This window comes from Neopelma chrysocephalum, unplaced genomic scaffold (assembly GCF_003984885.1).
Source record: "Neopelma chrysocephalum unplaced genomic scaffold, ASM398488v2 Primary Assembly neopelma1_96737, whole genome shotgun sequence".
Classification (NCBI taxonomy): domain Eukaryota; kingdom Metazoa; phylum Chordata; class Aves; order Passeriformes; family Pipridae; genus Neopelma; species Neopelma chrysocephalum.
The window spans coordinates 249,839-264,304 of record NW_020925381.1 but is presented as its reverse complement, the minus strand read 5'-3'; the positions used below and the strand labels follow the sequence as shown (position 1 = coordinate 264,304).

Here is a 14,466-nt window from a genome sequence, read left to right as displayed (position 1 = left end):
TGGAAATCCTGGCAGTCTTTAGGACAGGGTGTGACAGGGGAGGACAGAGGGAGTTTTTGTTTTATTTTTAGTGAAAAGTACACACTGAAAGCCTGGCATACAGGTCATAAAAACTGAACTACCATTTCTTGTGTATCCATATCATAACCTTGCTTCCAGGGTATATCTTCTTTTTTTGAACTATTCTTTACTTTGTGAATAGTTTTATTTTATTGTATATTATTTTATTTGTTGAGGGTTGTGTTTTTTATTTCCTTATCAGATTGATATGAAGATAAACAGTTTGAATGAGGGAAGTAGTGGAGGACTTTCACCACAGGTGTGAAAAATGAGCAGTGCCAACCTGGTAAGTTTTGGGGTTTTATCTACTGGTTGTGGTTTTCCCATTGGTGTTCTCATTTATGTTTGTAGCAAGATCTCAGTTGCTGTTGGTTAATTCTTGATGTAATATTTCTATGTTAATGTCTTAAACTTTGTCTTCTGTGTTAACAAGACACAAGTGCTCAATATCTCAGTTACATTTTGAGATGCAGCTTTGTCATGGATTCCATGATTCAGTCCTCAACCAAAGTAGTTAGCACATAAAATTATTTTATAATCCTTTTAGGCGTGTATGCAATGTTCACATATTTTGCCCAGTCTTTTCAGGACTAGATTTTGCAATTTAAAAAATTTTATGAACTGAGGGGTCTGTTTTTAAAATGTTATTTTTCTACTTTATTTATTTTATCAATGTTGTGGTTTAGGAATGGCATTCTTAACCACAGCCGTTCCTCCCACCATCCCTCAGGGGGGAGACAAAAGTCAAAGATTATAGGTTGAGATAATAAGAATTATTGGAAGAAGTAACAAGATAAGAAAAAAGGTAACAGCAAGAATATTAATACAAAAGTGTACAAAAGAGGGTGATTTACATGCAAAAATGCTCACCAAGCCTGGGAATGAAAAACAATGGTGGATGGACCCTCTGCCCACCACACTTTTCCCTGACCACAAGCCATGCCTACCGTCTTCTCAGAAGCCCTTACTGCCACCCTGCAGCAGTGAGATGGTACAGAATAACAGCCTAGACATGATGACACACCCCCAGGCTCCATCCCCTCCCAGCTACTGTGAAAAAAATAACTCTGTCCTGGCTGAAAACCAGGCAAATTAATTATAAAAAAACCAACCAAACAAACAAAAAAACCCCACAACCAACAAACAAACAAAAACCCCAAAACCAAAACAAAAACGCAAAACAAATAAATGAAAAACCTCAACCAACAAACAAAAATCCCCCAAACAAACAAAAAATGCACAACAAACACAACTGTTCTAGAGGTTCAGATTCTAATTTTAAAGCAATTACTTACTCCAGTCTTATTCTAACAAATGTTTGCTTTGGGTGAGTTGTCCTTTTATAAAAGACCAATTTGCAAAAATTTTTTCCTCTCCAGGAGAAAGTCAGTGCAATCAAAACAGTACTATCTCTTTTGACAGAAAAAGTAGTTTGAAATGTTTAGAGACAATAGTGTCTATCTGCCCAAAGTAAGTGGAACCAGCCCTATTATTTTTTATACACTAACACGTCAGCATTACACACAACCTTTAGCTAATAGGGTGATGGGAAGTGGTAAGATAGTCTTAGAAATTAAAAAATAATTGCAACATTTAATAGAGTAATGCTTTCAAGCTTATAACCTGAAAATATACCCCCCCCTTCCGTCCAGTGTCAGAGATCTGATACAGTGTAAGACCTTGTGGCCTAAGAATGTATTTATATATTAAATTTATCAGCAAAGAGATACTTAATAAGGAGTTGTAGATTTCTGTCAATACTGGTTTTATCTGATCTCCAATTTCATATATGTGTGTAAATGTACTCACTTATGTATCTATGCATGTATTTTTCTATCTATCTACCTATCTATCAATCTATGATAAAGGGATGATATATATCCCTTATTTAAAGGTAACATAACAGTTTTCTGAGTTTTACTATCACTTCTGACAATTCAATCAGTAATACCTCACCATTGCCCTACTTTGAAAGCATATCATATGATAATAAAAAAGAAAAATCAAAATTCTTGAAAGCTGTTGTAACAAGCCTGAAAGAAAGAAAGGGAGAGCAAGCTGGGGAAAATCGTCCTCTCCTGTTCCCCTCACAGACTGGGTTCATAAATACCCAGAGGTAGGTAAGGGCAGGAGAGCAACACTGAATACACATCCCAAATGACGCTCATTGTCCTTGTTATCATGTCCTTGTTATGGCACATTATCATGTCATAACTGACCACACCCCCACACCCTGGGAAAGGACCCTCACCCTGCTGTCCCTTACCCCCTGCATGTGGTGTGAGGTGGCATCAAATAACCCCAAACCCCATCAAATCCTGATCGTGCCTCTTCTGCCCTTCTGGTGCCTGCAAAAATTAACCTTGTCTTGACTGGAACCAAGACACTTCATCAAAAAATGAAGGTCATTGACTTTCTTGTGATCACTAGGAGGTGGCAGAGATGTAAAAAATATTAATAAAGAAACACAAGGAATATTGCTTTATGACTTATGAAGAATATTTCCTTTCCTCTTATATCAACTTACTTGGACTGTTTGAGCTCTTCAAACTGAATTGTAAGTCCATTAATATTGTATCACTGCTGACTCAAAACCACCTCCTGTCCTATAAACGCAGTCAGTGTCACTTTCATTTTTGACTGACTGTGATTTATTTTTTTCTTTTGCTGAGTCCCCAAAATCTCACTAGGACTACATAGTGGTATTCACAATTTGTCTCCTTATGCGTTTATGACGAAGTTGCTGATTCTCAAAATTGTGCATAAATGCAGTGGAGGATGGTGTACTGTGGGTTCATGCAAGAGCTACTTTTAATTGGGTGCATTTGTCTTGCTTTGTTTCTGCAGGTCTGAGAGTGCTTTTTGATCCAAGTTTAGACTTTCCCCAGAACTTGGGATTTTCCTATCTTAACATCACCACCTATTAATCGTGTTTCAGGTAGCACAGGAATAGAGTGTTTTTTCTTCCGTGTGTTTGAATTGCCAGCTGTTCAGTTATCCTTGAAACTTTCTACCCTCCAGAAAGTGAAAATACATCTAGAGGGTATCTTTAAAGGAGAAAAAACCTGTAATTCTTTTATGTAGAACAGATAATTTTTGTAAACTTGCCTGCATGCCTCATTTTAGGGTATGTCTAGAATGTACCTTTTAGAATTATTTTGAAAAAAAAATTGAATATTTTAATTGTTTTAGTCTTCTGAAAACTTTGTATCTTTTACAGTTAGATGAAATTAGTGCATTGGTGAATAACAATAATAGTAAAACAATCTTCCTCTAGCTAGGTTTCTGCTTTGATTCCCATCAGATATAAGATTTTTAGTGGTTGGTTTGTTGGTTGTCTGGTTTTTATCCATGAGGGTGATTAGATACTGAAGCAGATTTCTCAGAGAACTTATGAGATATCTGTCCTTGGAGGTGTTAAAGAATAAATTAGACATGATCCTGAGCAGCTTGATTTAAGAAGACCTTAGAGGTCTATTCTTTGAGAGGAAGGTTGGACTAGATGACCTCCAAAGTGTACTTCCTTTCAAAATCATTCTGTAGATTTGTGATTTCACAGTTAACATTATCCCCAAGAAGTAGGAGCAAAGTCTTATCAACTGTTTGTCTTATATTCAGTAACCACTTCAAGGAACTAGTTATGAAATTTTGATGAAACTCACATGAAATGTCAGTAGATTTAGTTTGAGGAAATTATCAAGGGACTTAAACTCTGAGGAAAAGTGGTTCAGCTTTGAGAAAACCACATGCTCTTAGGTATCAAGATTTTGCACAACCGTAAACAAACTTTGTATATAGATATTTGAAAATCTGTTTATGCATTGGCTAAAATCCTTTGGGAAGTCTGAAGTTGAGCTAAAAACTGAACTGCAAACATCTAAGATTCCCTCTTATTTCTGTTTTAGTCTGGTTCTTGCTGTCATCTTTTCCAAAGACAGCTTATAGTAACTGATATGCAATTTTAAAAGTTAGTAGTATGGTTAGTTTAGTTTATAGCTGTACTTGTTTGTTGTTTTACCTAAAGGAAACCAAGGAAGACTTTATGGGTGTTATTTCTTCACTTTCCAAGAGCAGAATAGTAGAGTACTGTCTTAATGTCATAGCTACAATGATCAAGGCAGTAATTCATCCTTGGCATAGTTTACTAGAAGTCAAAGAAATTGCATTAGAGATTAACCTGGCCAATTCACGTTTAAAGGAAACATAGAGTAATTTGATTGAAAAACCATCCCACACTGCAAAAGTGATTCATTACTGGAAAAACACTAGTCTTAAAAGCAGTGCCGCCAATAAGTCATGGAATGGGTAGAAAGTATTAATATTGACTCTTTAAGCCCTTATTTTTAGATACTTCAAAAGACCATCTAATTTCTGTCACTGTTTTCTCTTCTTGCCTGTTAACTTTTTTCCTGACCTTTCAGCATTTCTAGAACACCTTCATTTAATAAGGAATTCATTTGCAGCTGTAACAGTTATTTATGGTCATCAGCTTTTCTGCTATCAATATGTTTTTAAGCATGTTAGTTGGAATGGGAAAGAAAAGATGATTTGGGGAAACTGCATACTATAATTAAGTATAGCATATTATTTATTTTTGTAGTGTAAAAAATTACTATCAGTTTTGTGAGCAATATTTCAAACATACTCTAACATTAAACATTACTAGGAAAAATCAGAAGTTTTCTTCTTAATATATCTATGGTCTTTTGACATACAAAAAATTTGTGTGACATTACTTTAGCAAGCAGTATCATCAAGATGAAATCTCGTCTGTTAATTCTACATTCTACTCTGAGAATATAGAAGTAGTAAAGTTAGGTGTCTTTCCACAGGTATAGGCACAGTTTTATAAATAGCTTTTACACAGGGAAGGAACCTATCTAAGAAAATGCTGTCCTGAGCTGGTTTTTATTTATACCTTGCCTCCCTTGTGTTGTTCTGGCTGGGAAAAGGTTCCATTTAGTGTGAAGGCATTTCCCAAAACCAAATGTTACTGTGATTCTTTTGGGTATTCTAAAATTGTACCCTGTCATTAGTTGAGATGAAGTACAAATAGGACTCAAGAACAGTAAATGTTACTGGACCTACCATATCACATCCCTTAGCTGAAAAAAGCTGGGTAAGTCTACTTGACTATATCTGTACTAACTATATCAATATATCTCTTCAAAATCAGATTAAAATCATTTACCTACCTCCATGTTCAAGATCTCCTTTTATTCCCATATTGGTAAACTGAGTGGTGTTTGATCTAACTCTGGAATAAAGATGCATGTCCTATTCATATCACTGTTTTATTTCAACATAGCAGCTACCAGACATTTCTTTTAGGTTGTTATACTACTTCATATTAACTTTCAGAAGATAACTTCTATGTGTGTCCAGTTTCTCAGTTAGTATGTGTTATCAGATTCAATTTGATCAGATAAGCTAAACCACTTCAGGATAGCAGTTCTCTGTTACCTTATTTTAATGCAAATTTCTAGGGCTTTTCTTGTACTTTCAGATGCTTTAAGAGTAGAGCTGAGGAATCCCCTGATTTTTTAGATTCTTTGTTATTTCAGGTTTGTTTCTTCATATCAGTTTTCTCTAGTTGTCTGTGAGACATCTCTGGCAGTGAAAGTGTTATAAAATCAGTGGGGGACAGACTGCTCTTTGATCCGCTAATTTAGTAGAGGGATGAAAAGATGTTTTTTGGATGCTTCAAAAACAGTAGGTGTGGGTGGGTGGAAGAGTAATGAAAGACAGGGAGAGCACAGGAGCTCAGAAAGTAGGGCAGGGGTTGTAGCAAGAGGAAGTGAAACAGAATACAACTGGAAAGAGAATGAAGACGACTATCAAAATATTACAAAGGTGGTGAGAAAGGGAGAGAGAAAACTCTGATGTTAAACAGTGTATAGTGTATCTTTGGTATGTGGTTACTTCTCCAAATTCACAGACGTTTACCTGTGCATTAATCCTATCATAAACATCGTAAAACATCTTAGAAACAAGCAAATGAAAAATTCTGCTTAAGTTACATAGCAGTATTTATCCATTCCCTCTCCTTAAAAAATGTATCCAGATCCATGACCCCTGTCCAACTTTGCTGAAACTGTAACTCACCAAAAAAGCAATGTCAGCATTCCCTTCCCTGATGCCATAAGAAATGTATGATTCTCTTCCCTTCTTACTTTTAAGAATTTCTTTGTATTTTGCAGGTTTGGGTTTAAACCTTAGATTGTTCTTATACCTCATCATGTTCTTGAACTGTATCCAGTCTTCAGCTGGTTTGGAGAAGAAGTTCTAAACTTCTAATTAAATTCTGATGAGCATTTCCGTGTGATGCATGCAGAAAAGAAAGTCCCATTGAGGGAATAGAGTGTCCCTGGTTTAACAGTGCTCTTTACTTTTAATAAAGCCGTTCTTCTAAGCAGAAAACTTTCTACCATGTGAAACTGCAAAACCTTTTTGCTATCTATTATTGTATCTCCATTGCTAAGAGTATGATTTATAATAAAATAAGATTCACTTCAAAAACCAACTATTCAATGCTGGGAAAGAAAGCATGTCTTGACCTGTGCAGCAGTAATTTAGGGTCCACAGTCTTATATCTGGACATAACATGTGTGTGAATGTCCCTCTTCTGTGAGTTCTGGTTTATTAGTGCTTAATTTTTACTTTACAGTTACTGGTACTGAACACACCTCCATAATTTCCTTATGCATTAATGACTTTTAAATAATAATAGCAAATAATTTAAGAATAGACCAGCCCATATTGGTTTTTTTTTAATTGTGAAACAGTACCTCACTCACTCTAGAAGAAATAACTTGTTAGAAAAAGTCCTAGGTACCTTTATATTGTAAAGTATTTTTACATTTGATGCCTCAGGTATATGCCACATGGTCAATGAACTGAATTTAAAGATGGTTGAGTGTTCTTTAAGGGGGTAGGCTTATCAGTTCATAAATATATGCTAAAACAACTTTCCCAACAAAGTTCTCCCAATATAGAGGAAATCCTGAAAAACACTGCTCAAAACTGGTAATTATGATCCTCTTTGTAATTGGCCTTGTAAAATATTCTTGTTGATATATGCTTTGTTATATCTTACTGAGGCAGTTAATTCTTTTTAAACATAATGCTTAGTTGAGTTATGTTATTAACCAAAATCTATGCCTCCAGCAACCATTCCTACAGGAAAATAAAACAAAATGTAGAAATGGTAAAAAGGAAAATGAAGCTATAATACCAAAACTGTTTGCCATGTTGATCTTTTTTTGTTTTAACTGAAAAAAAGGTTTTATTTTCAGCACTGAGGCATAAATTAGTTCTCTGGATGTCAAGATGGCAATATTGAAGGCAGTTGGTGACAAGAATGAGTTTTCATAATGCAATGTGTTAATATATCAGTATGTTAAGATTATTATTCAGGAGTCCGTTAAGATTATTATTCAGGAGTCCTATATGTTAAAACATTTAATTTAAGTAACTTTAAAACATTTTAACTAAAGTAACTTTAGTCATGCTGTCTCATGCTAGATCTGATTTATTCTTTGTGGAGGAGACATAAACCTCTTCTCACATTACAATGTGTTTGTAGGGGAAAAAAAAGAATATTTTACAATCTGTATAACAAACAATTAATCTCACTGTTACTGGCCAAAGTGTTATTTCACAAACCAATGTTTTCCAACAGTATTGTATGAAAAAGTTGTTTGCCCAAGATGAACATAGTCAAAGAAGAAAATAGAAAAAAATTACAATATATGCAGCAGGACAGAGAAGAGAGGTGGCTTAGATGAAGAACTCTTAAATGCTAAATTTAATATTGGCTTAATGCAGAATTTCTGTGAGGTTCTTTTTGTTTGTTTTATAAGCTACGAGGAGTAGCAGGTACTTTTTCTGTTATGATAAAAAATATCCTAACGTCCCTGGAAAAGCTTTTAAGCACAAGTATTTTTGTCCTGGTCCTTTCCCCACCCATCTAAAAAAAGCCTAGAGTGCTTTGTTTGTACTGAATGGGCCCCTTGGCATATTACTGCAGGGTTAAGGGAAAACTAACCTCAAATCATAAGCAAGAGACTTGTGGGCAATCCATATGAAAAACCAGCATGAAAATCACTGAACTTCTGGAGCTGCTTCACAAATGGAAACAAGAGTGAGTCATGAGGAGAGAGAACCACCTTGGGTGGTTATGCCCATATATGGGCAGGGAGCCCATATATGAATGTACTCACAGGTACCCCCACATCTGTTTGGGCATAGGACTTACATCCCTTAGAGTGCCTTCTCAGGGCACTCTGAGAAGATACAGGTCCATGTGAGAGCTGTTCTCAGCAAATGTCAAATTCCTGAAGTCCCTTATGGAATCATACAATGATTTATTTAAAACCATTACCCTTTGTCCTATCCCAAGAGATCACCCTAAAAGGTCAGTCCCAGTCTTTCTTACAAGCCTCCTTTAAATATTAAAAGGCAGTGGCAGTTACTAAATCTTCCTGAAGTCTTCTCTTCTCCTGGCTGAACAACTTCAAATCTCTCAGCCTTTCTTCACTGGGGAGATGTTCCACGTCTATGCCAGTTTTAAGGATTCCCAATTAACTGTATTAAGACTTCGAACTGTCAGTTCTTCTTTTTTTTCTTGTTTCACTTTTTCTTATTCCCTAATCTTCCCTCTCTATGTCTGTGGGTCTTGGTCAAAGACATCAAGCATTATTCCTGTTGTTTCTTTTCATGCCTAAGGGACATTCCAGGACATTCCAAGTAAAGTTCATTTTTCTATTCACATAACTTTTTTTTTCCCCTAATCTAGTGCAGTCTCTTGCCAGAATCTCTTTCCTTTCTAATGGACCATATCATAATCAAAATTACAAGTCTGCCTCACCTAAAAGTAAAATAATTAATTTAGTTAATGCAGGACTGGATTGATAATGTGTAATAATTATGGCTAATGTGTCACAAGAGGCAATAAATACGAATAGTAAGACGTACAACAGCCATTTTCAGTAATGTGAAACCCACAGAATATATTCCCCCTATCTCTTCCAGTTTTTTCATTATGTAAATTTATCCATTTAAGGCTATGCAGCTGTTGTCAGATTAAAAATTTATCTGCAGCCTACCAAGATACAGCAGAATTTTCCAGCAGTAAACTTCACAGAGAGGAAACAAATAAAATTAATAAAATCAGAATATTCATTGGAAAAAACACATCAATCCTTATGAAACTAGAGATATCTAAAGCATATACAAACATACCTACATTCATGAATGCATGCATTTTTGCTTTTGTAAAGGACCAGCTGCTCTCTAGGGCAGGGATGTGCCTTTAGGAATCTGATCAGAGTCCATTTATTCTCTACCCACTGATTGTGGGAAAAGTATCGAATAAAACAAAAGAAGTCTCTTCTCATTATGCATTATTATGAATTTCAAATCCAAAGTTAGAATTGTATCTGAAGTATATGGGAAAAATCCTTTGAGACTTTTTCACCAGCATGTAATTTCATTAGAATTCATTAAATCACTGTATAGAAAAAGAAAAGGAAAAAAAAAAAAAAAAGCAACCCCTGGGAGAGTTGTTCTTTTTAGCTTTCTTTCTATTCCTTTGAATTACACACTTGCAAGATTTTTTAAAATATTTCTGTCTTGTTTTTCATCAGGGTTTGCATTTCCATTTCCAATGTTCTACCAGTAAGGCAACATGATTGGGTCTAAAATTTTAATCAATATATTCTCAAGTTCTGAAGAAGTACAAATGTAGCTTTATATCTTATCTCTACACTCTACTGCATGTGTTTTATTTCTGTTAAAAATTATGTATCTATATGGCTGCTAAATGCTGAAGGATTTCACGTATTAAATATTTGCTGCACTATCAAAATTAAATCCTTTTCTGGATCTTCACATGCCAAAGCATTAACACTTGACTGCAAAAGTTCAATACCTTCACAGAGTTTTGGGGTGTTTTGTTTTGTTTTTGTTTCTTCTTGTTGCACTGCAGTTATGTTCAGACAATGTTGGAATTTGAAGAAACTCTGTGTAATCTCAATCTTAATATTCTCTGCATTCTATTTTTTGCTTTTGTATTGAATTTTAATTCCCCTGGAACCTAAGACAGCTGACTGAGTCACAATGCTAATAGCGATTAACACTTGGACTCTGTGATGTGTAAGTAACGCAACCCTTCCATAATACTCCATCTTCCAGAAAAAGAAAAGTTTGGAAATAAGTAGTCAGTGAGTCTTTTGACAAAGTCCTTTGTGGCTTCAGATTTAAGGAAGTTTTTCCTGTGCTACAGTAGACAAAAAATGGCTTATATTTTTCAAATGGCGTGCTTATAGAAATTCAGGATGTTGAGGGGCAAGGGACTTGATTTCACAAAACCTACTTTGTAGTAACTCCTCTGCATTTCTCTTTAACTTTCATTAATTTCTTAAGAAAACAGGAAGTTATCTGATAGGTTGAATAGAGTTACCAAGGAAAAAGAGGGGGTTTGATTGTTTGTTTGATTGTTTGTTTCTTTGTTTTAGGGAGGCATTTGAGTTTGGCAAATACTTAGCTCAATTTTTGTACACCTCAGCATGCTCCTTCCTTAAATTGAAGTCAGGTTGTTTTATTGTAGAGCATAAGAACTCCAGAGAGAGTTGCTTCATTTCTGGACTTGAGCAATGAAACTGTGCAAATTTTTGCAATGGGACATCTTGGAGACAGACATAAATTTTGTTTTATAATTCTGCAAGTATTGGGCTATCCATGCCCAGTATGTTTTTTAGTATAAGCTGGAGAAGATGAAAAAAAAAAGGGGGGAGGGGGTTGGAGAAAGAAAAAAACCCAACTATGAATCTTTAAGAAATATATGTTTGGAAACTACTTGATTCTTTTACTTGATTCTAGAACTGATTAAAAATTGCCAGAGATTGGCAGAAGACAACAGACCGACACAGGATGTTTAAGTCAGGTAGAAGAGATTACAGCTCTTGTCTTCCTCCTCCCCAAAGAAAAATGTGATATTTTTGCAAAAAATATTTTAAAGTATTTTTTTTTAATCAGCAAGCCATTTCAGCAATCACTTTCTGATTAACATTGTCTATAACATCATTTTAGATGAGAAAGCAGCAGTCAGACACATTTGTCTTTTGTTTCTGTGTGGGTAATATCTATAAACTCTTGAGTCTATGACCTCTTCTGAAACTGCAGGAATTATTTTTTTAAGTTTCATTTTCCAAACTATGCAAAACCAATACTAAAGCCCAGGCAGAATGTCTGCCACGTCTGTAGAAATTTACCACAAGATTTGGCAAAAGTATTTTGACAAAACCCTTTACTGCCTCTTAGTGCTGATTTTACATTTTCAGAGTGCACCTTACAGAATTTTGTCACCGTAGTAAATATAGAAATATTTTGTCATCTCCATGTATGATTTGAAGTGATAGACTAAAGAGCATGATATTTATACACAATCACAGGTGTAGCTCTCCTTTGGCATTCCTGCCAGCTTATTTTTCAGGCTTTATGAAGGGTGAACAAATCACAATTAACTTTTCAAACAGGGCCACTCAGGAGGATCCAAGCAACTAAAATTAGACCATAAGTTAAAAAATCTTGCCTCAAAACCTGACTTTCTTTTGCTGTTACTAATGTTAATAATATACCTCGGGGCCTTAAGCTCTCTTCTCATTTACAGTTTCTCTTCTTCTCCTCTCTGAATAATGTGTTCCAGATGAATCCACTTGCCTTATCAAAATATACCCACTGCATTCCTTTATTATAATAGGCTGCAGTGCAACTTCAGTAATTGCTAGAGGCAGCTAGGCAGCAGTGTTTAAAATGCTATGTGTGGAAGCAAAGCCTCCTGACAATGTTTTACCTATTCTCTTGTTATGACTTTATGGCTGCAGTTCTTTTAGAAGCAGGGCCATGTTTTTTGGTGAAGTTGTTTCTTAAAGTTTCTTTTTTGTGAAATTCACTCTTCAGAGGTATTGTTTTAAATTAGGAAAAAAAAAAGACCCCCTTGTTAAATGTGGAGGATCTGTAGTTAAAGCTGTGATTTTATGAGCAGCCTTTCTGCCCCTGAACTAATTAGTTCTTTCAAGTCCAAATGGGGGCGGCAGAGGGGGTGTTTCTGTACTACTGTTCTCTTTATTTTAAACAGAGAAGAAATTATAGCTTGGAATTGCAGGTGTTTTAATCTGTGAGAATGGGAATGACCTGAAGGGCATTGATCTTATAACTAGTGGCAACAGTCAAGCTAAAGTTAGCTTCAGTTATCTACAGTATTGAGTTATGAAAATGAAAATAATCTGAAATAAATTCAAACACCAGAATCCCCTTTTCTTAAAAATACAAATATCCATTTAAAATGGATATTTCACGCAGAATTTTCCTATTTTATGTCTATGATTTATGTAACTATAAAGATAGTAAAAATAAGGAGAGACTCCATTTCTGAAAGCACTTAAACTCTTCTGGATTACCTCTGAAGATATAATTCCATTAGTATATGTGCACTCATTTATTGTGTATGGATTTGAGCTGTCATGAAACCATTCACAGTTAACCTGAACTGGAAAAGTTGAGAGATGCCACTCAAGCAATAACAGCATAAGTTGCAATACACAGATTTCTAAATTGACAGGTTCCTCTTTCTAAATGCAAACAACCCCTGGGATTAAGATACAATTAGGTCATATGAAAAATATAGAATACATTGAAAAATTCTGAATATTTTTCTAAGAATGTACATTTTTTACTTACCTTTTTATTTTTAAAAAAATTTAAAAATTTAAAAAAGGAACAAGCATAGTCATTAGAACAGGCACCAAATTAATTTGAATTATTTGTAAATATATTTGTCTTTTAATTTTCAGAGAATATTCATGGACTACTTATTTTTCACCAAGCAAAAGTTCTTTAACTTGACTCTTCTATGTTTAGACAACACCAGTACAAAGAATGTGGGTGAACAGGCTTTATTTGAGGGAGAATTATTGTTAAGGCTTTTTTAATGGAAAAGCTGCTGAAGTTGGTTTTTAAAGATTTCACTGACTTTGGAAGGCTCTTTTTCTTTTTTTCTCCAGGCTTGAATTAGGTGTGTTTAGCTGGGCACAGTGCAGAGGTAAAGGTGGATGGTAAGGCAGCCCCTTACAGTCTGGTCACACACTGCTCCAGAGCTCCTCTTTCAGCTGACTCTGCTTAAGGTACCCTGGTAGTTTTCCTCATAGTGAATTTTTCTGCCTCTGAAGTGACAGATGTTATACAAGGGGAAAAAAAATAAAAATCCTTGAGTATTACCTTGTCTGGGTTGTGTTCTGCTCTTAAAAAAGAAGAAGGGCTTTTGCTTGTGCATCTTCACCAAAAGTTTGAGATCAATATTTATTTAGTGTTAAATTTTGATAGATATAAAGTACCCTAATCTCAAACCATTAAACTCCATTTGCCCGAATAATCTCTGAAGTCAGATGGATCATGTGTATTTCTGAACCTCAGAATTTTTTAAGGACTCCCTGTATTTGAATACTCTAAGGTATCATTTTTGTCAGTGAACATCTATATGGGAACTCAGCCTTCTCATATAGTAATTTTATTACTATTTCACTATAAGAACTATTTTTCAAAGGTTTAATTAAAACATACATAGTGTTAAAAGTCTCAGTTTTCTTAACAAAGGGGAACATAGTAATTTCAACTGTTGTTTGATGATGTTGATTCTTACTGAAGAAAAAATTACCACAAAAATGTGGGTTTAAATCTTGGGATTAATTCTTTGGGGGTTTTTGGTTTTCTTTTTGTTTTGGTTTTGTCTTGGGGTTGTTTTTGTGTTTTGGTTTTTTTGGGGGGATTTTTTCTTGGGTTTTGGTTGTTTTTTTTTTGTTTGTTTTGTTTATTTGTTTTTCTTTTGCTGCTGAATTTTATTAATATGAATAAAAATTAGTGTTATGATTAATAAAAGATATCTTTCATGAGTATTTCATAAATTTAAGATGAGTTATTTCTAATAAGAACCGCCTAACAACATGTCTGTGATTTCCTCATCTTCCGAAACTGCCATGATATTTCATATTTTGAAGCATGTTTTAGTCTAAGCATTGTCATATTCCTGTATTGGTTCAAAAAGATGGAATTTATGGTAAATATGTGGAACTGTTCAGGTGTTTCTGCTACAGCAGCATGGTTGATGGGCCACCAAATAGATTTATAATATAGTATAATTATTTTGGGTTTACAGACAAATATAAATGAATGATGTGCAAATTAAGCCATAACCAGATTCTCACAGTCAGATGAATTTCTGAAATTGCGTATTTCAGTATACCTTCTACCTTTCTACTCAGAGAAATCCTGAATAAAAACTTCAATTTTCCTGTGGCGTTTGCATGCTTGTCGGCTGGTACCTTTCAACTTGATGAGCTTTTTTGTTGA

The 14,466-nt window shown here is 34.8% G+C and overlaps 1 protein-coding gene across 2 annotated transcripts in view; it reads left to right on the top strand.

The window, feature by feature from the left end:
- Nucleotides 1–14,466, top strand: part of LINGO2 (leucine rich repeat and Ig domain containing 2) — a 495,378-nt gene that overhangs the window by 268,072 nt on the left and 212,840 nt on the right. For both annotated transcript variants that reach the window (XR_003538511.1, XR_003538512.1), the window contains exon 3: nt 263–346. The gene's annotated coding sequence lies outside the window, so the exon portion shown is untranslated. The remainder of the gene's footprint in view (nt 1–262; nt 347–14,466) is intronic.